Here is a 23,976-nt window from a genome sequence, read left to right as displayed (position 1 = left end):
AATAATATATATTTCATTTTCATGGTGGAAATTGGTGAATCGTCATTCGCCTACCTTTAGATATTTTATAGCTTGAATTACGACATCCCTCTTCCAAGTTATAAAAGTATTGTGTTGGGTCCTAGCCTTAATATTTCATATTGGGTGTTATATTAAGGACTTTAAATTAACTATCTTGAATATCTCCCAAAAGATGTCTGGTTTAGACATTTATGATCTTCCCAAATCTCTTGAAACAAGCTTTCCTAAATGAAGATGATGTCCCATGGAAATCATACTTCTTTCACATCCTCCAATTATTCTTCCTAACCCATAAGTTCCTGAAACATTTAAGGTCACTCAAGCCCTATTGGCAAGCAAAGGTCTATGTGTGATCACATCTTGGAGATGTAGTCACATATTGACAAGCCGGAAGATTGGGTGTCAAAGTCTTGAGAAAGTTGGTGGCTCAACTACTTTCTAAGTCACATAATGAGTTCTTTTGGAACACCTATGAAATAGACTATGACAAGACCCTTAATGATCTTATTTATTTGCTAAGATCAACTTCCTAAAAACTTTATGGACATTGACAATGATGACACTGGAAATCTAGAAAAAGCATTCTCTTCCCAATGGAAAGGGATCGGCCATAGTCAACTTGGTTGACCAAATGGTAAAGAGAAAAGCTAAGTCTGAGATAGTCCCATTACCAAAGGGTCCATATTTTTATATTGTCAAAGAAAGGGGCATTGGTTGCGAAGCTGCCAAATTTACCTAAGGATGTTAAAGTCAATAAGTTTGACTCTACTTCAAGTAAAGTCCACTATCTAACTCTGCTAAGTTTCTATTTTGAGATTCTTGATACATGATGTGACTGGGTCACATTTTGATGTTTTAAGAATCAAAGAAAAGTGAAGAAACTTAAAGAAAGAATATGTTGAATCTGATCGCGTAGATGGATTTCTATCGCATAGTTTGAAGATCAGATTCTTGAGCTACTTCTTAGGAGTTATGATATTTTGGTTAGGAATAGATAACAACAAGTTTTCATATGGATTGTAAGGATAAGTTTTTCCGCAAAGTTCTAAAATAAAAGGTAAATCTTTTGATTTTATTTATTTTAAAATATCCTTACAATGACATTTGTGAAAATCTGTGTTGCTTATAAGATTCCATTAAGAGCAAGAGTGGAAATATGAATTTGATTATTTCATTTGTGGTAGTGTCTAAATTTACCAAGTAAGGAAAGATTCTCATCACCCAAGTTTCAGTTGGATAGAAACTTGGAATCATGCAAGTTGTATAGCATGATGAATGAAAACTTTCGAGCATTGGAAAAATTAAGACTAACTACTTGTTCACATGGATGTGTGAGTCAAGTGAAGGACTAAGGGATCAGGTACACATTCTTGTGCACTGGTCAGAGTCCACTAGGAATGAGCATATGACCCGTTGGACCGGACCGGACCGGAAAAAAACCGGGACCGGACCCGGACCGGACCGGATATACATATTAATGGGCCGGTTTTCGGGTTTTGTTTTTACCACTAATCAGGTTTCGGGTTTGAGCCGGACCTTATCCGGAATACGGGATTTAACTCGGACCGGACCGAATTTTTTTTTCTCCTTAAAATATATAGATAAGGATATTGAATTATTAGTTAATGTTATATATAACATTATGTATAAAACTTGATGTTTTTATTGTAACATTATTTATAAATCTTAATCAACGTTTATTCCTATCACTTTACAAGAAAAAATGTATCTAGCATGCTATTTTTTGTTCAAACATGCAAAAAAAAAAAAATTATAAAAACATGCAAATTTTTTTATAAAAACATGAAGTTTTTTTTTTATAAATAATGCTGTTTTTTACACAAAAAAGCTATTAAAATGCAGTTTTTGATTAACAACGTTGTTTCTTTTTTTTTAAAACATGCAGTTTTTTATAAAACATGCATTTTTTTACAAAAAGTGTAGTTTTTGTGCTAAATAGTGTAATTTTTATTTGTTCCAAATGTTAATAAGGTTTGTATTTTTTTTTGTAGATACCTCATTTGGACGTGATCTATGTAAAGTCCCGTATTGTACCAATTTCAAAGCCTAGTTCGGTCCAAAACCCGAAACCCGGTTTAGTACCCGAGACCGGACCGGACCGAACCCAAACCTGATACATCTAAAAACGGTCTGGTTTTCGGGTAAGAAAATTCACGATTTTCGGTCTTCGGGTTTTCGGTCTTCGGGCCGGTCTGGTCCGGGTTTGGCCCGTTGCTCATCCCTAGAGTCCACCACAAAAGATCGATAAGACTATTCGTCATAATTAATATAGCTTAGTAAATATGGTTATACTTACAAGCTTAAGTGTAATTCTGAGACATTGGAAAAGGTTCCAATGTATGGCAGAGCGAAGAGAATCAATTTAGGCAGAAAGATAAAAATTTCTCAAATATGAAAAGATGGGAGAGTACTTTAGTATCATGTTTTAAGACCATCTTAATGATTTTGAGACCTTATCACAATTCATCCTCTAAGTGCATTCTGATAGTTAAGAAGAGGAGTTATGAATTGTTGAAGTGGTTAAATCAAGAAGATGATTCATACTTCGTTCCAAAAACAATTCTTAGAGTTATACTCCAAGATTGTAACTTGAGTGACATGTCTTAAAGAAGGTTTAAACCACTTATCAAATGTAAGAGTAAAAGTTTTCTACTCTTGTACATTTGAAATTCGTAAGTTGTGATGTTTTGGATAAAACAAATACCAACTAAGGACAATTGTGTGAAGTGTTTATCTTGATTAGAATCCACACCATCTCTTGAATATTTGACAAGAAAGTCTTATATGTCAAGAGGACAGTGGGAGTCTTAAAGGTCTTTAAAGTCTCAAGAACTAATCAAGAATAAAACCTAAAGTTCTTTAATATCACACGACTTGAGGTTTATAACCTATAGTGTTGAGATATTATGTGCCCATTCCAGTTAAATTTGGCTTTGCATATGATTTCTTAGAGATCTCAATTGGTTGCACAACAACTTGGAAGCAATGGCAGGCCCTTGAGCTGCCAGGTGGCAAGAAATTAAGATTGAGTTCAGTCCATATGAGTTTGGATTTGTCATTATCCTTGTCTTGTGACTATGGTTTGACAATTCACATGGATAAGAACACATACACCATTAAATCTAAGTGTCATAAGGTTTCTCTCCGATTAATGAAAATGATGATGCGGAAACACTTCCATCAAGTAGATTTGAAGTAGATAGCAATTGTGATATTTGCATTCTCAAAGTCGTTAGTGGAGCTGTGTGGTTAACCGGCACACTAAAATGGACTTGTGAGAAGTGGCAAAGGTCTAAACAATTGAGACTATGATTACGGCATCCATTTTCATAGTTTTGAAAGTGTTTAGACACGCCTGCGAGCTATCTAAGATAAGGTGTATGATATTGATAAAGTTTTATCAAAGCAATCTAGTATCAGAAATCTGAACTTTAGCAGAAAACAATACTTTATTGACTTTCTTTCTAGAAGTTCAGCTGATTTCTGAGTACATGTCAACGCTAGTGGGAGCATAAGTGTTATGCTAATAATCATCATGTTAGTGGGAGCATGATAATTATGATAAAGGTTGCAAGTAAGCAATGTTAATTATAGAAAACAAAAGGTTTCAATTGGGAAAAAGTTGTTTAGCTATAATTAAGAGAGAGGAAATTATACTTCATCTCAAATCTAAAAGCTTAGATTGAGGTTTTAATCGTATTTAGTCAAGTATATATATGAATGTTATGTTGGAATGACTCAACATAAGAAAATTCTAATATATGGGTCCATTATTTGCGTTCTAAAATTCGATTATGATTACGGCATCCCTTTTCATAATCTGAATTATGAGAACTTGGCAAATTGAAATGGAAATATTATAGAAAAAGATTGGTTTAGTCTTTATGTGAGACATCATGAATCGTGTCCCATATGCTTCGGATATAGGATCGATTGCATGTGCTATATTCATCCTTTCTAAAATTTTCCAAATGCATGGGGCATTAAGAAGGGAAAAGGTCTAGAATTGGATATGACTAAAAGGATTAAACAATTGTCGAGGACAATCTAAGGTTTACCAAAGATTAGTTGCTCAAGGACAGTTGGAAGTATAGTGATAATTCTGGAAGGACCATATTGACATAATCTGTAAGGAGGCAACTCTTGTTCAGAAGTGATAGTCAAAATGGAATATGGAAATGTTTAAAAGTTAGAAATTATCCAATCTGTGTAAGATTAGGAAACTTAATGCAAGAAGGATGTTTCCAAGGAGTTGATCTCCATTGGAATGCTCTGTAATGTTTGTTGTCAAGTCTTTCTGACTTTGTGCATAATCATTACAAGAGGATCAATGCATATAAGTTTAGAATCTAACAGATTTTAGTAAATGGCATGAATTTGGAATTCTTGCATTTGTAGTAAGGATTTGGGACTATGAAAAAAGGATCATTGGAGTTATGTTCAATTGATCTATTTCACAAAGTAAAGATTATAGACAAACATAGTATGCGTACTTGGTGTATGGCATGACTAGTGTTTAGAAAACATAGTGTACATGCTTGGAGCATGGGACAACTATTGTTTTAAATTCAAGAATAAAGTTGATAGCTGAAACAGTATACAATGAATAATGTGTAATCATATGGTGATAAATAAAAGGTGTTTTATTTATGTTCATAGGTTTTGATACCATATTCGATTCAATTATTCTTGTGTTTCATTTTGCATGTTTTGACTTCCAGAATAAACTAGGTCATTGTTCTGGATGACTAAGTTATTCAAACCATCCACAGTCGGTTATATGTTGGAAGTAGATATGAATTAAGACTGTCATGGGTTGGCTTGTTGAGGTCTAAGATGTTGGACAAAGGGCTACAACACTCATGAGTGCTCATAAGTTCTGAGTATTGGATTCAACCCCCGCTCATTGGAATCACTTCATGGATTTTATCACGAGTGATCATGAGACGATAATATCTTATATTCTTCAAACCTAGAGATATGAGTTGTTACTATGAGTAGGTTATACATTTATTGCACAAAAATGCATTGGTAACTCGATGTTATAAAACGTGCCTTTGTGTATGATTCAACAAGTAGTAGAACAAGCCATATGAGTCGAAGTTTATCCATTCCTTTTACCTTTGGGATAAAAGCGATATCTGTGGGCCCCTCGATGATTTAGTGATGATAAACGTAAGTGCTCGGCCGGGCCTGGACTGATTTGATTTGTTCAATTAGTCAGTCGTCATAAATCAGAAATCAGGAAACAACAAAGGGACAGAGAGAATGATTATAATCCATGTCTCAGTCCATATGATATCTAGAATGGAGGAATATATGATCCCTTATCTAATGGACATGTCATTTGATTTGTTCAGAGTCTGACAGCGGCTTTAAGAGCTACGATTACTAGTCGGGATCTCGGAGTCATACTTGAATAATAGTTTTAGACTTATCCAAGTGGGAGACTGTTGGATTAGGTGTCTAAGCCCATAGATATTATTGGTATGTATTCGACCCGAGAGTAGCATGGTCCAGTTGGGTTGCATATCATCAGGACAATTTGTTAGGATGGACTTTTGAGAGAAGGTTATTTATGGTTTGTTAATATATTATAAGTAATAATATATTAATATGAGATCATATGTTTTAATTAGTATTGATCAAGAATTAATTTGGAATTAATTTAGTAGTCGAAAGAGACTAATTAAATCTATGGGGACTAATTATGATAATTAGTTATATTTATATGTGTTGGGCTTATGATCCATGTTGGACCAAGCTTATGTATGGATACATAAAGAGTTGGGCCACATGAACCGTGGATCATAAAACCCATGGGTATGGATTTGGGTTATATCCATTACCCTAGAAATCCCACATATAAATAGATACTTCATTGCCCAAAATCGCCACTTGTATCTTTTTAGAGTTCATGGTGTCTTTTGTGTGCATGAAATTCTCTCTCAATTTCATCCTTTGTCCATGGTGTGTTGTGATTCCATTTGAGGCTTCCACATTATTGGGGCTAAGCTCTTTAAGGCCAAATACACCAAGAATTCAAGCTCCATCAAAAGGTATGTCATACTAACTAGTATATTATATTTTTATGTTAAATGCATGCTAGTTGTAAGATTAATACATTGGAAACCATTTGCATGTATAATTAGTGAAAACATAGATCCAAGGTATTTAGGGTTGTATGTGCACCATAGGATGTTGTAGTATACCAAAACCCAATAGATATATCAAACAAGAGATCGATAGAACAGAACATACAACATTAAAATACTATAGGAGTATTTTAGTTACTATAAGATAACAACAAAGTATCGAGCATACAATTACAATACTATAGAAGTATTATTAGATTAGACGTCTATTGACTATCTCTTTTATCCCTATTCTCGCATAGATAACATGGCTGGATTCAATCTCCCTGGCGACCCATACTTTCCCAACCAAGGAAATTATGGATGGCTCGAGACAGAGCAAGAAGAAAATCATGAAATTGCTTTGGACGATGACTTCGTAGAACACTTCCCTGAAGAGGCCGACTCAGAGCCTGAAGTCAAGAATCTACCTCAAGTGGCCCCAATACCAAATCCTAACCACCGACTTGAATTCCAAGGTCCAACGCCTATGTGGGTTGAGAGTCTGAATAGGTGGAGACACGAGAAGGGCCAACCCCTCCCATACAACGGAGACCGCAACTTCTACAATCTGAATGAGGGAGGCCCCATATACAGGGCCCTTCCAATCCTGGTTCACCGAGTGGCTCGCAATGTTGAGCTAAGTGTGGCGGCCATTCATCGAATTGTGGAACTTGAGGCGGATTCAAGCGCTAGTATGGATCACATTCATCGCCTTGAGGTTGCCCATGGAAGAGCTATGAGAGATAATGAAGTTCTACAACAAGAGCGAGCTGGAACCCGAGCTAATGTCATAGAGCTCCGTGCACGCCAGACAGTGTATGAACGACACCTCCTTGATGTGGAGCGTTAACTGGCCGAATTAAGGATTCGTCAGAGGGGTGCCCGTCGCCAGTTGGAGATACTTTACTCATCCTTTCTTTTGGTTTAAGGAATAGCCTTCATATCTATTGTTAGGTCAAAATTATGGTTTATACTTTACTTTTCTAGAAAAATGTATTTTTGTGTCTTGGACCGTAAACAACTTGGTGTTTACAGCCGTAAGGTGTTTACGGCTGTGTTTACGGCCGTAAACCCATTTACGGACCATGTCCACCAAGCCCATGTTCCCCTTGTATAAATATAGGGGTTACGGTGTGAGGAACAGATTGATGAACAGTAAGGAGTGTACGGCTAAGAGAGAAACTAGAGAGAAGATTTGTGTGTGTGAATCTTTTGTATCCGGATCTTCATTCTAATCAACTCATACATAGATTCATATTATTCTCCTTCTCCTTCTCTTCTATTTGATCTGACATCATTCGTTTGAATGAGATTCCGCACCATCAAACGGATCTGATTGATAAACAGGCAAATTAGGGACTTACAATTGGTATCATAGCTTGGTTGTATCAGTCAATTTTATCAGATTTGGAGCATTATTTGATCTTATTTTCGAAATATTCTTGCGTTTTTGGATAGATCTCTGAAAAATAAGGGGGGGGGGGGGAGGGTTGTTCTTCGTGTTTTTCATAAAAAAGGGTTTTTGATCGAGTTTTGGAGCTTCAAAGTCGAAAATCGTTGTTTTTTGTTGTAATCAGCGAGGAGTTTGCGGCCGGCGGCTAGGGTTTCGGAGTTCACGGTCGGAGTTTGTGGCCGGAAACTGTTCACGGTCGCTGGAGGATTGTGGCTGGAGTTTGCGGCCTCGACTCAGATTTCGGCCCGGCTCGGATCGCGGCAAGGGAAGCCGGCTAAGCAGCAGCTCGCATCAACGCCTTCATAAAAAAATCGGAAAGGAATTGAGGGTGCCCGGGATCGAACCCAGGACCTCTAGATCATCAACAAGGCGTCTTACCAGTTGAACCAGCTTGCATCTTTTTCCTTTCCTTCGAAATTTAAACTATAACCCGTCTTTTTCGCAGCAAGTTTTCCTATTTTAACACTTTTAACCCAAAATTCAATTCCTTTTTAATTTTAAATTCCTTTTTCATCTTTTAAAAAAAATTAAAATTAATAATAATAATAATAATAATATAAAAAATAATAAAAAAAAAATTATTTTTTTGACTTTTTATTTTAAAATTTTGACTTTGACTTTCAGGTTTGACCATTGATTTTAAACTTTGACTTTCTCGTTTGACTTTTAAATTTTCAAACCTAGCTTTTCGGTTTGACTTTTAAGTTTGATTTTTTTTCATGTTTGACTTTTGAGTTTGACTTTTTAAATTTGACTTTTAAGGTTGACTTTTGAGAAAAAGGGCATTTTTAAATTTGACGTTTAAGTTTTATCTTAGCTTCTAGTTGTGCTTTTTAATTGATTTTAAGGTCTACGAGAGGAGTTGAAAACATGAAAGAGATTCGTCAGGATATGTTAAGACAAAATTTGAACATTTTCGATTATATCCCTAGAGAAACCCTCGAAACTCAGTTGCAGCGATTTACCACACTCACTACTGAGATGAATATATCTAAGATCTTCTTGTCCAAATCTGAGATAAACAAAAAGCTACTGAATTCACTTCCGAAATCGTGGGATATGAACGTGACTATCATCAAGAAGACAAAAGATCTCAATCATCTTAGTCTTGCTGATGTAATTGTAGAACTTGATGCTTTGAAGTGTAGAAAAACAATGAGTTCTGAAAACATTCCGGTCACTGAAGTTACATGTACTCCAGTTTGTGAAACTACGATTAAATTTCTTCGGGAACAAATTGATTTATTAAAAAGAGAAGTTGAGGACCTGAGATATGAAGGATATCAACTCAGGAAAGGACAGAAACCCTTGAAGGCTGAATTAGAAGCAAAAACCAAGGACTTTAGGAAACATCAGGAAGAGTATAGCAACAAGTGTGAAAATTATGACTATATTAAGAGACAACTTGCTGATGTAACTGAAGAACTTGACACATTGAAACTTAAGTGTGGAAAAACAGATGTCAGTTTCAAAAATTATACTGCGTCAAGTCAGACAGTCGAGTCCTTAATTTGAAACCCAATTAAAATTCAAAGATAATCAAAACAAGGGTCTAGGGTATGATAGTGTTCCTCCACCTTTCAATCATAACTACACATCCATCCCTATGACACATAAAGAAATTGACAGGGAGGCACATCTTCAATATGGCAAACCATCTGGATTTGTGTCAGGAGGTATTCAGGTTGAAGATACTAGTGTTTCTACTTCATGTGCAGGTAAAGTAGCAGAAGATGAGAACAAGGAGAGAACTACTGAACAAACCAATGACTCTTTGAACTCAAAATTTGTTGCTTCGAATTCTGTTACTCCTTACAAACCTGCCATTAAGAAATACAGGCCTCCAATTCCAACGCAACAGAGTGCCTGTTGCAATTGTGCATGTGGGAACAACAAGAGACAAGGCATGGACACGCCACCAGGGGCAAGAAGAAACAACTTCACAGTGAAGAAAAAGACATGTTTTCAGTGTGGAACACCTGGACACATTGCCAGAAATTGTCCTAATCGCGCATACGTTCCCTACAACGTTGAAGGATGGCAAAACGCGCCAAGTGGGAAATACTTCAAAAGAATCCTCTCTAGGTCACGTTCAGACAATGGTGACTGGAACGCGTAGAAGGCCAAGAATCAATCTTCCAAGGCCAAGAATCAAACTCCAAAGGACAAGAATCAAAATCCCAAAGGCAAGAAGGAAATGTCGGCCAAGGAACCCAATCCAAGAGATGCTCCAGTGAAACAAAGACCAGTTAGGTCAAAGTCATCTCAACGGCCGACATCCAGATCAAAAGCAAGTGCCGAGGAACCCATCCGATCCAACAAGAAATGGGTTAAACCCGAATATAGATGGTTACCAAAGGTTCAATCTCCCAAATCAATTAATGATTCTAATATTTCTACATCTTCTGTTTGTGATAAGCAGGATATGTCATGGGAGAGAGTAACATGCATTGATGACAAAGGTCGACCCAGTTTCAAAATGGACTGGGTTCCAAAGACCAACTGATCCCGCTCTGTGTCGGAGCAGTTATGGAGGCATATCATCATACTTCGGTTTGGTGGTAGTGGCTGCTCCAGGCACATGATAGGAGACATCTCTCAACTGTGCAACATTTTGACCTTTGCTTGAGAGTATGTGTCCTTTTGCGGGAAGGGAAGAAAGGAAGAGATCACAAATGGGGTTAGTGCTTAATGATATGATGAATTTTCAGATCTGTTCTGAGATTATGCTTGCTGTTCTCAGACCTTCTGAATGCAGATTCAATCGGTGAATTGCGGTTTGCGTTTTCTTCTTTATACTCCTGAGTTTTTCTTAAGTTGATTCGCTTTAATGACTAATTTTTGTTTTAGGATAGTTTAAATTTGCGCATTTACTTTCGTTTCTCTCCTATGAACAAATTTAGGGGGAGAAATAAAAACAAAACAAAAATTTTAAAATTTTAAAAAATCCAAAAACATTAGAAAATCAGAAAATAAAAAATGTGGTGTTAATGGAATGTGCTTGCAGGAAAGGTTTTGGGAAATGAAATTAGCAAGTGATAACGGGCAATTTGAATCGGCGTAACGTACCTAAGTTGAATTGTCTACACTCTGTGCTCGAGGCGCTGGTAGGCACGAAAAATTTTAAATGGACTTGACTAGGGAAAGTTGAACCTAATGAATTTAAGGACTTGACAAACTTTGACCTAGTTAGATCCGTTTAACCTGATGTCACGACGCTCGGATAGGTTGAGCAGGGAGATATACATGGGAATCTACCGGTCACATTAAATAACCCGTATCTAGAACTGTGGATTCACTTTTCCTCGATGTGCGGATTTTGTCCTTAATTCCGGTTACATGGGGCGACTGGTAAATTCCGATAAATTAGGTCTGTAGAAAATCGTTTTCTTTCTTTCTGTCTGTTAGTCATATGTTGTCTCCTTTGCCTGACTTCCAATCCGACCTGGTACACAATATATGCAACTCTATTTCTCTGCATGTTATATATATGAAATTCCTCTTATCTGTTAGCCATATGCTGTCTCCTTTGCGTGACTTCCAATCTGACCTGTTACACAGCATATGCAACCTTCTACTTCTCAACCCCTCCTAAAACAATAAGTGATAGCAATCTGAATCTGTCCTCTCTCTGAATGATTGTCTGCTCACCTGGTGTAAGGAGTACTCTGGAAGTTCTTGATGGATGGGGCATATCAGGAAGTGGGAAACATGTTCTAGTACACTTAAAATTGAACACATACAGATTGTCTGTAGATCTCGCTGCTCAATTTAGGTGGACAACAATATCCCTGGTCGTTGTCAGCTGAATGGTCCTTAAGATATAGTATCGAGGAACTTAGGATTAGATATAATATCTAGGAACTTAAGTTCACCTTGTCTTGTATCAAATAGTATGTCCTAAATCAATCATAATTTTTCGTGTTTAAGTGGACCACAATACCAATGATCGACCAAATAAAGACGTGAAGATAGAAGGTACCGACAAGCAGATAAAGGCCGTCTAAAAACTTTGATCCCAAATCACTCTTAAAGTTAGATATCAATTTTATTTTTGTTAAATTTTTCATAGTTTCTTTTAATTTAAATATTAGGGGAGAATTAAAAAATTATAAATAATGAAATAAAAATATTAAAAAAAATCAGAAAAATTCAAAAATCAAAGAAAAATCAGAAAAATTAAAAATCCAAAAATAGTGTTATTTCTGTTTTATTTCTTGTTCAGAAAAATCAAAAATCCAAAAATATTTTTGTTTTTGTTTTAATTTGTGTGCTAAGTTTTCTTTTAGTTTTGTTTTGTCTTGAAAAGTGATTTCAGGTATAGATAAGACTCATAGAATTTGTGTCGAAGATTTTAGAGCCAATGCTTCATCCATAAGCATCGAAGAATTCGCATTCGAAGGAGCAAGAAATGAAGATTATTCTTTCAATATTCAATTTGTCAACTCCAGAAGCAAGGTGAAGCTGAAATTGAAGATTATGTGATAGATTGCATTGAAGCCTCCTCAATCATTCTGCTGCTATCGTTGTACCTGCTGAAGTGATCCAGAAGATTTATTCTCTCTGATGTTATCTCTGAAGATTCTCAAGTTGAAAGTGCCATCTTTCAAGAATCAGTACAAGAAGCCTCCTCACCCAATGTGCGTTCAATGTCAAATCTTAAAGAAAAGCTCAAGTGCTCAAGATGAAGTCATTCATTGAAGATTCATCATGTTCATCCTGATGCTATGAAGAAATCGAAGGTTAAAGCTGAAGCCAAGCTCCCATTGAAGATTGACAAGAAGAACAACTACTTTTTAGGGGGGGAGCTTGTTGGGTCAATTAAGAAAAGAAAGTTATAAACCAAGGGGGAGATTGTTGGGTCAAAAATATGGTTTATACTTTACTTTTCTAGAAAAATGTATTTTTGTGTCTTGGACCGTAAACAACTTGGTGTTTACGGCCGTAAGGTGTTTACGAATGTGTTTACGGCCGTAAACAGGTTTACGGCCGTAAACCCATTTACGACCCATGTCCACCAAGCCCATGTTCCCCTTGTATATATATAGGTGTTAGGGTGTGAGGAACAGATTGATGAACAGTAAGGAGTGTACGGCCAAGAGAGAAACTAGAGAGAAGATTTGTGTGTGTGAATCTTTTGTATCTGGATTTTCATTCTAATCAATTCATACATAGATTCATATTATTCTTCTTCTCCTTCTCTTCTATTTGATCTGACATCATTCGTTTGATTGAGATTCCGCACCATCAAACGAATCTGATTGATACACAGGCAAATTAGGGACTTACATCTATGCTCTAAGTAGCACTTTTCCCTATAAACATTCCCGTCTTGCAAGTACTGTTTCACTAGTTGTTTATACTATCGAAATTTCCCTCCGTTGGTATGTTGTAGACCTAATCCTAGGTCAAAATTTCCGAACTCTGTGTAGTCTCAATACTAACTACAGTGACAACAATCTTAGTTCAGTTAAAGACCGTCATTATCAAAAATTTATTCTAGTTTAGTATCATGCAAACTGAGTAACTCTATCAAAGCCATACCACTATTTCATCTTTGAAATTTATAACTGAGAAATGCCACCTCACAAACGTCTCGTCAGAAATTCATTCAAGTATAACCACTTCAACTCCAAAAGTTTATTTAATATAGACTGCCTTTATGGATGGTTATCAGAACACTATAGAAGTCGGATCATGATACTCTCGGAAACCAGTATATCTTAGCTTAAATAACGCTCGTGCAATACCCACTTCCATAGAATACACTTCAGGAATGTTATTAGAACCATTCAGGGTAGTCCTTCAAGGCGTGAAATTTATAAGTAGAACTAACAATGACCGTCGTTACTCACAAGATCGTTTCTCGTTATTCCGTAGAACCATGCCTTCATAAGGAGGTAACCAACCAACTGGCGAGACACCAATTCTGCAGATAGACTTCGCTACATTTCAGACCACAGTCACAACCGATGTCACAGTTGTCATGGCGCAATACAATGCCAACAACCCAAACGAGAATGGAAACAGTCTCAACAATTCCAACCATAGTAAAACCCAAGGAAACCGACAAGGGCCTAGCCATGATGATACTCCAGCTCACAAACCTAAGAATAATAAACGAAAATTTTGGAAAAAAAAGGAGCGTAAGTTATCTCAAAAACTTGCCAAGAGACAACAACCTATGGCAACTTCTACAGCCACGACATCTGCCACTACAGTACCAATGCCAGTACGACAATATGCTGGAAATCTATCATAATGCAAGAAATGCAACTTCCACCACTTAGGAAAATGCTGAAAAATGAGATGTAAGAACTGGAACAGACAAGGACACACCACCCGATTCTGCAAGGCACCGGCACGATCAATTACCCAAGTTCTCGGCGTGGGAGTGAGTCAGGTCTGTTATAGTTGTCGCGAATCTAGACATTTCGAAAGAGATTGTTCAATGACTAAAAATGGCGAAGAAGCTCGCTTCCGTAGGACCCCGACTCAACACATCACTTCAACTCCCGATGCTAGTATAATTCAAGTATGCCTTGCATGTGGAGAAATGGGGTATTTCAAGAGAGACTGTCCGACGGAGAGAAATGAAAAAGGAGAAGGAGGAGTGTAACGCGATGACATATAAGAGCAACGAGGAACCCCTCCCTTTTTGAGATTTTGGTACGTCTTCTAGATAAAGTTACTTTAAATATTTAATCTAAATTAATATTAAAATTTGAGGAAAATAAAAACTAATTATAAATAACTCACTCGTCCGAACAAGTCACGACATCCATAAGAGAACTAAAGATCAGCGCAGGTGAGCTATGATGGCTTGGTACATACATCAGGGTTATGCATAGCTAAGATTTTTGCAGAATTAGAGTGAATAATTCCACCTTAATTCCTGTTCCTTGTCTGGTTGTGGATTTAGGGCAGAGTATCTCAGTCAACCGTTTTATTCATTTTAATTATACATAACTTGTATATGCCAAGCAATCATAAAGGTACCGAGAAGGATCATAATATAAAATATCATCACAGATTATCGAAGCACTTTCACTGATAGTACTCGCTTTTTGCAGTACGATTTGTGGTAGTGGTAATATCAAGAAAGCACTAGAAAGCCTACACATAATGCGTTGTCGAACACACTCGGGATAGACCATCATTAAAATAGACATCTCCTTTAAAACGACTCATCACTTGCTTCTATAGAAAGTTCGGCGTAGTCATTCGACAAGGATTGGTGTTGTCCTCACCATACCAAGTTCGTGTATTACGAAAAACCGCCTCCTTAACTGACACAGATCTCTGAATCGCCTCTCTCATATTCTAGACCCCGAAGTACTCATGCGAGGAGTACCTTACCCTCCGAAACCTTTCCGAAGTATACCCAAAAAACCCTCCAGAACTACCACTCGTCCAATGGTTCAAGTTTAATCATAGAGACTAACACAAATCCATATTCAAGAGGTAGTTTGTCTGCATGGTGTTCCCGTGTCCATTATCTCCGAATGGGATAGCAGATTCACCTCGAGATTTTGGCGGTCACTACAAAAGGCTCTTGGAAATAAACTAGATTTGAGCACAGCTTACCATCCACAGACAAACGGTCAGAGTGAGAGGACCATTCAAACATTGGAAGATATGTTGAGGGCAAGTGTCATAGACTTTGGTAAGTCGTAGGACACCCATTTGCTCGTGGTCGAGTTCTCCTACAACAACAGCTACCATACCAGCATTAAGATCGTGCCATTTGGAGCTCTCTATGGCCGTAAGTGCAGATCGCCTCTGTGCTGGGCTAAGGTGGGCGAAATGCAATTAATTAAAGGTCAAGCCCCCGATAGCACACTCACAGGCCCATAAATCATCCGAGAAACTACAGAAAAGATCATACAAATCCGGGAACGACTAAAAGCTTCAAGAGATAGACAAAAGAGTCATGCTGATAAGAGACGAAACCTTTGGAGTTTCAGGTTGGTGACAGTGTTCTTTTGAATGTCTCACCCAGGAAAGGCACGATACGCTTTGGAAAGCATGGAAAACTGAATCCGAGATACATAGGACCATTCGAGATCCTCACTAGGATCGGTCCCGTAGCATACAAACTTCGTTTACCTCAAGAGCTTAACAATATTCCTCCCGTCTTCCACGTCTCGAACCTTAAAAAGTGTTTATCCGACAAAACCCTTGTGATCCTTCTTGACGAGATCGAGATCAACGAGAACCTCAATTTCATGGAAGAACCAGTCGAAATCATGGATCGGGAAGACAAGCGAACAAAACAAAGTTGCATACCTATAGTGAAGGTCCGCTGGAATGCCAAGCGGGGACCTGAAGTCACTTGGGAGCAAGAAGATTCCATGACAACGAAATACCCTCTTCTTTTTCCGACTTGATGATTTGTATTTTATGTTTGAATTTTGGAACAAAATTCCCTATAACGGGGGGATGATGTGACAACCCGAACCTTTTTCCGTTACCTTTAACCGATTTCCGTTAATAAAAATTGAATTTTATTGAGTTTCCATCAAACTTCTTGATATAGAAAATCATCTAGTTTTATATAATTAAATTTATATATGAGTCGGAATCAAAATCGCACGAAAAACCTGAAGATTCCTTGAAAAACTATTAGTTTTCGGCCTAAGTGAGTGTACGGCCGCACACCTGTTTACAACCATAAACCCGTTCACGGTTGGTGCTAGGTGGACCCCACCACCGACTATACCCCCGGCCTATATATACGGGACCCCCACCCTCATTTGAACACTCTTGGCTGAAAACTCTTTCATTCTCTCTCTAGAACCCCTGACCGTACACGCTAAAAACACCTCTTTTCTTCCGAATATCATCAAAAATCGTCAGTTGGAGTCGATTTGGAGCATCTGGAACACGTTTTCTTCGAAATTAAACACCCTTGTTCTTGAGTGTACGGCCGTATACCCTTCAAATCTGCAAGGGCCGTAAGCCCTTCAAAGAGGAGTTCACGGCCGTAAACTCTTCACGGCCGTAAACTCCAGTTCACGGACGTACACACCTCTTAAATGGTGACAAACCCACTTTCCTCGATTTAATCAAGTCCCGGTAACATTCCTTAACCGAAAGCAATTGTTTTTCTAACACTTTATCTAACGAAATCGCTAATTTAGATACATATATGTATTTAATTGTTATTAGGATTCCGTTAAGTGACACATACAACAAACTCGAGGGTCTTTGTTTTCCGGTTCGTTGATTCGACGCTTGCACACGACTAACGGTGAGTTCATACCCCTATGCTTTTACTATTTTTCATGTTTTCAGGGGGGAATACAAGCCAAATATAAATGATTTTGTAAACATTATACTGTAAGAATTTCAACAAGTTTAAAACTTATGCAATCCATATAACCTAAGGACTTTCCATGTTTTATAAAATATTTATATACTTCGTGTAACATGCTGACCATAAGGGACGTTTTCAACTTACATGCGTAATCTCATAGTTTTCAGATCAATACATGGTTATACATATACAAGCATACAAACTATAATGGGTATAGTTTGGGAATTCAATACATGGTTATACATATACAAACATACAAACTATAATAAGTATAGTTTGGAAATTCAATACATGGTTATGCATATACAAGCATACAAACTATAATGGGTATAGTTTGGGAATTCAATACATGGTTATACATATACAATCATACAAACTATAATAGGGATAGTTTGGAAATTTATTAAACGATTTAAAAACTTATCTTTTATAAACTTCTCCAACATTTATGAAAAGGATTTCCCATGTTATTACTTGTGAAGTCGTTAATCTAGTTGAGAGACACGTCTTTGGGTACAATTACATGTACTAGTGGAAGACTACCCTTATGAACCAGAGTCTCCTTGAGGGAGAGTGTGAGTTTGTGTATAGATCTATATGAGATTGACAATCCCGCACCTTGCTGCTAGTTACAGTAGGACCGGCAGGTCTACGGGTGTCAAAGTCATAAAGGATATTGGCGTCCGATTCGCGCCATATCAGTTAGTATGGTCATAAAACTCACGAGTAGAAGCTAGGGGTATGAACTCATTTATATTTGGCTTTCTTGTTGGCACCCGATTCGCGCCATATCAGTTAGTATATTTCAACAAGTAATATACTTTACATGAACAATGCTTATTTAGCATAAGTATGGAAAATACATGGTTTCTTTTCGAGAAATAGAACTACTATACATACTGGTAATAACCAGGGTTTTCAAACGGAACATTTTATTCATACTAATGATAGCTAGTGTTTTGTTACAAAAGGGATTTTCCATTCAAATCAGTATTATACAACTTATCTGGTGGTAATTAGACATACGAAGCAATACTTTATAGAACATTGCAACTAACTCACATGTTAGAAAATATTGGATTTTCTTGAAAATATACAAACATTTTCACTGATTCATTTACAGGTTCTCATTACAAAAATATGCTTATGAACTCACCAGCTTTTACGCTGATACTCTCTTTCAAAACTGCTTGTATTCTCAGGAAATCAGTAGACAGGTACCTCGGACTAAGTTCGATCCAAAACCATCAGTTAGCCTCACCGCTTTAATGAATTGACAGAATCATTGTCCATCAATTGGTTTAAAAGATTAATCAGCATGTGGTAGTATTATTTTCTTCTTGTTGTCTTCCTTCTTATTATTGACTTTCTCCCCCTTGTTGACTTTCTCTTTTGGCCATTGATCTGGACGAAAGCCCTTATTTTTCAAGTCTTCTCTTGCTTCTTTTTTGTCTTTGATTTTTTCATTCATCAATGCAGTACTTACAAAACTCTCATCCACATTTTTCTCAACATGCATAAAATCTATATTGTGTTTTATATCGAGGGAAGACCAACACTCAAGCTCAAAAAAGATACTACGTTTCATCCAATTCAACTCTTTTTTATTGTTTCATCATTGCGCTTTCTTGTTGCACCCCCGTGCTCAGGATGTTTCCCTAGAATACGATCAGGGAGACAAGCCAATTGCTTTAATATAGTTGTATTACTAAATCGTATTGGATGTGGCTTTCTCTGAAGTTAACCATTAAACAATAACCTTTGCCTCCACTTATGGTTCATATGCAAGAATCGTCTATGACCAACATAAGACATCTTGTTGGTGACATGAATGGAAGATGTGTATGCGTTACAAGAAGGGCATGCTAAATAACCTTGACCGCTCCATCCCGACAAACTTCCACGCGCTGGAAAATCATTGATAGTCCATAACAACATCACATGCATGTTGAATATGGTGTTGGTTGATGCATCTCTCATTTGGACTCCTTCGGCCCACAACATTTTCAACTCATCCACCAAAGGCCTCAAGAAAACATCAATGTCCTTTGAGGGTGATTTAGGGCCAGGAATCAACAAAGTTAGCATGAAAGAAAACTCTTTCATACATATCCATAGGGGTGTATTGTAGGTAGTTAATATAGCCGACCAAGTACTATAAGTACTATTAAAGTTGCCGAATGGATTGAAGCCATCAGCAGCCAAACCTAGACGAACATTTCTAGGTTCTTCAGCAAACTCTGGATATCTTTGACCAGAATCTTGCCATGACTTCCCATCAACCATATGATACATCATACCATCTATTGAGCGTCCAATATTATCCCAACTCATATATTTAGATGTGAATCTGGAGCTATACATTCGTCGAAGTCTTAGAGTCAAAGAAAAGCACCGCACCACTTTTTGGGGTACTTTCTTCCCCTTTGTACTTGTGTCCACCCATCTACTCTCCTTACAAATCGGGCAATTCTGCATGGAACCGCTCTCCTTCCAAAACAAAGCACAATCATTTTTGCAAGCGTGGATTGATTGATATCCTAACCCTATCTTTCTTAACTTCTTTTTAGCTTCATAGTGTGAAGCTAGAATCTTGCTCTTCGGGAAAGCGGCTCTTAGTAACTCTACAAGTTGGTCAAACGAACTATTTGTCCATCTATTGATCACTTTAATATGCAACAACTTTGCCAAAACGTTTAAGGCAGACATATCTCTACATTCAGGGTATAATTTGGTATTAAGCTCCTCAAACAAATCATCAAATTCTGGGTCTATACCTCGTCCCTCCTCGTCTATATTTTCTTCATTTGTATTTTGTTCTGCCATAACGTCATCAATTACATCAAACGTCTCATTACTTGTGGGCGTGTTTGTTCTTCGAGTCGAACTGTAGCTTAAATCCGAAGAACCTACATGTTTCTCACCGTGATGAATCCACGTAGTATATGTTTCTAGAAACTCAATGTCATGTAAGTGGGCATAAACCGTAGGTTAAACATGTCGATACGAACTCACACACTTTCTACACGGGCAACGCACTTTGCCTTTAGAGTTGACATGTTTCTCAGCAATCTTCATAAAGTTTTGAAGACCTTCCAAGTATTTTGAAGACATTCGGTTCTCTCTAATCCAACTCTTATCGATCGTCACTGTTGTTTCATTATTAATATATATATATATATATATATATATATATATATATATATATATATAGTTATCGAAAGTTAGATTGTATTTGAGCTGGATAAATAAATATATACCCGAGAACGGATAGAGTATTCACAAGTATATAAAAATTATATACTCGAGAAGTAAAAATCAGACTAGTTGGATAGAGTTGTCATGACCAACATTAAGTCACTAATTTGATTTTAAAAGTAATTTAATTTGATTTCATAATTTATTTAATTTTATTTTAAAATTAATATTAATTTGATTTTACAAGTAATTCAATATTTTCATTTTATTGATGTTTTTAAAATTAATTCAACTTTATTTTATAATTAATTTTAAATTACTAAAAGTACGTTGTTATTAATAACCTGATTATGCTAAAGTTGTAATGACGAACATCAAGTCACTAACAAAATTAAGCACTTTGAAACCATATTAAGCACTTTCATACCTTAAAATGCACTTTCTTATATACACTCAAACTATTAAACCTAAATATCACATAATCATACATGTACACAATACATTCAATTCTAATTTTTATTTCATTTTAGACATACAATACAAATGTCTATATCTAAATAAAAAATCAAACATCATACAAAAGCAAAACCAAACATACAATTCCAATTTTCATCCAATTTCATACAATCAAACATACAATTCCAAATTTCATCCAATTTTCATCCAATTCCAATTTTCATCAAATTTCAAAATCCAACATACATTCAATTTCATACAATCATACCACAATGAACATATACAAATCATGCCTATATAACTTCACTTTCATTTTCATGCCAAAACACACTTTCATTCCTCCGAATATATATATATATATATATATATATATATATATATATATATATATATATATATATATATATATATATATATATATATATATATATATATATATCATGGTGTATTGAAGGAACAAGAAAAAAAAGAACTACATTCACGTAACTACCTTAAGTAGGGAAAAAAATCAAAAAACCAACCTTAAAATCGGTGGTGAAGATAGGTATATCATCGGAAATCGTTTTCTATGGTGGTGGTCACTGTTCTTGTCCGGCCGATGGCAGCATTTTAGGGCTCCAAAACCGGAAACAAATCCCCCAAAATCAGAGTAAAAACTCAAGTTCTTACTAATTAAGAAGAAATCAAGGACCAAGACCCTTACATTTTAGCTGGCCGATGAAGTGGAATGTCGGAAACTACGTGCGATCGTCGAAGCTTGAGAGGAAAATGGAAGGGCAGCCGACTGGAAAATGAAGACTGAAAGCGTGTTTTGTTATAGGGAAACCCTATAGAGACGACATAGGTAAACGAAAACGGCGTCGTTACACTTCACGTCATTACAAATAAAATAAAATAAAATAAGGGTTTTCATGCAGATCGGTCCCACCTTTTCGACATGTCGTCTGGATAGCGTGACCAAAACGACATCGTAAAAAATAAATCGAAATTAATTTTTAAGCACCCTATACCGACGACATGTCGTCTGAATAGGGTTACCAAAACGGCATCGTATTGCTTTTCTGCGACAAAAAATTAAAATAAATCAAAAATATTTTTTTAATTCCTCCTGACGTCATGTCGTCGGTATAGATATTCGATATACCGCCAATATTTCCCCCTTTCCGGCCGAGCCTATGCAGACAACTTGTCATCTGTATAGCTTTTCTGGTCAAAGACATAAGGTCAATGTTTGAAAATGTTGTCCAAACGACATGTTGTCTCTGTAGATTGACTTTTGCTGACGACATATGTCATATGAATAGGTGTCGTCTGCAAAGGGCCGACGTCATATGTCGTCTGCACATATGCAGGCGACATATGTCGTCTGGTCAATGTTTGAAAACGTTGTCCAGACGACATGTCGTCTCGATACTCGCATAATGGGCTAACTAAACTAATACAACACATGTACATAAGATGACCTGCTAACATATACATATTTTAAAAACATCTTTATATAAAATGTATTTTATTGTATGGAAATGTATTATTCTGGTGCATTATTAGATTTGATTTCAATTTTTTTTTATGGCATTTGGGTTACGATAGACACAAATGGCTACGAGGCAAAAACCATGTGGGTTTAAAGGAGATACAGGTGGATTCAAAGGAATGGTTTAAGAGTTGATTAGATTTGCGTTTAAAGAAAAAAAAAATCAAAACTCAAACTCAACCATTTGATGAAATTAATCTACAATAACCTTAAGAGTCATCTTCCTTATGTGCATGAACATAGTTTCAGCATTTTGGTTAGCAAACATTATAAAAGACGAACGTAAAATATAGATTTTTTCAAAGCAAATGAATTGCACGGTGAGAATACATTCAGTATAACATCACAATATGCTATAAAGTCACATACACAAATCTTGAAAAACACAAACTTTCTAGATATGAATCATCGATCTAACGATTCGTTTCTTTTTTCTTATTTCGAGCTTGATGAATTAGGCACTTCCATCAATACAAACCCATTGACCCACAAAGACCGATTCACAATTGATGTTGGGATTAATTGCCAGAAACGATGCCAAACTCATCCCAAACTCTTTGCTAATGATGGTGCAATCATCGCCAGCTTCAACACCGACAACGTGGCTGCACACAAGGGCTGATTTTGCCTTCTGGACACCATCTGTATGTTCACGATTCCGTTAATGAAAACATTCATCCATGTGTTAATATGCAAATTAAAACAAGAAAACCTTCTGATTTTGGTAACACTTAAAAAGTCGGAAACTTAATGACTTACCGATTAGGGTGAATCTGCTTTCTGACAATACAATGAGCATCAGGAAAAGTGAGAATACTGTTGCCGTCTTCACAAACAATGAAGCGTTCTTGGCCATGGTGTTATCGAGTTTTAGTTCCTTCTTTAGCAAGAAAGGTGAATATACTGGGATACCTGATCTAAGTTCCTGACATTGATATTTATATCCAAATATTCAGATAAATTACTACGATATGTTTCCTACATGAGCCAAATTCGCGTTGTAATCTGAGAATTTACTGCCGGCCATTGTTCTAGTTAAGTTTCTTGTTTTTACTTTGTCTCCATTACTTCCTAGCAACAAAGTTTAAACCAACAGTCCTTTCGGCATAAGCTTTAATCTATTACAAACTTACCAATGGCTGCATCGTGCGATTAAAAGTATCAATTACGTACTATTTCTCTCAAATATTGCTTTGTTCAACTTTGTTCCATGTTTAATCTCCCAAACTCGTCAGTAAAATTGTAAAAATATCTAAGACAAGTATGTTTATTAAATTGAACAAAAAAAAATTGGAATAAAAAAGAAAAATATATTGAGATTGAACCAGTCGTTCACTATCTGTTACTCGTCATAAAATTTAATTACTAGATTAATTCTATGACATATGAGACCGTTGCTATATCTCTAAAGAGCATATTCTGTCACACCAAAAGCATGAAATGCTTTTACCACGTAAAAGCAACACAGTCAGTAATCTCCAAGTTTATCGATGACTATGAGCATCAATGCCTAAATGTTGTAATGATTAGAACAACATCTGAAAATGTTACAGAATTTACAAGATAATTAAGAATGTAAAGTGAAACCCCAATGCATCTCTCCGATTCTATCTTTCTTTTCATGTGAAAATATTTGTTAGAACTATAGTCAAATAGCTTTCGTTTTAGTATAACTATGAGATGCAGGTGTCTTTGTAATTTAACTCTAGAACTAGTTTTCAAGTATATTATTCATTGTTTTTAGTTTTGTCTCGTATTCCCCACTTTTTGTTATTTTGTTTCTTTGCCTTGGTATATAAGGTGTAACTTTTTGTTTACACTTGGTATCAGAGCGGTT

The sequence above is a fragment of the Lactuca sativa genome, chromosome 4, assembly GCF_002870075.4.
Source record: "Lactuca sativa cultivar Salinas chromosome 4, Lsat_Salinas_v11, whole genome shotgun sequence".
Lineage (NCBI taxonomy): Eukaryota > Viridiplantae > Streptophyta > Magnoliopsida > Asterales > Asteraceae > Lactuca > Lactuca sativa.
Note: the sequence above shows the minus strand (reverse complement) of the source record.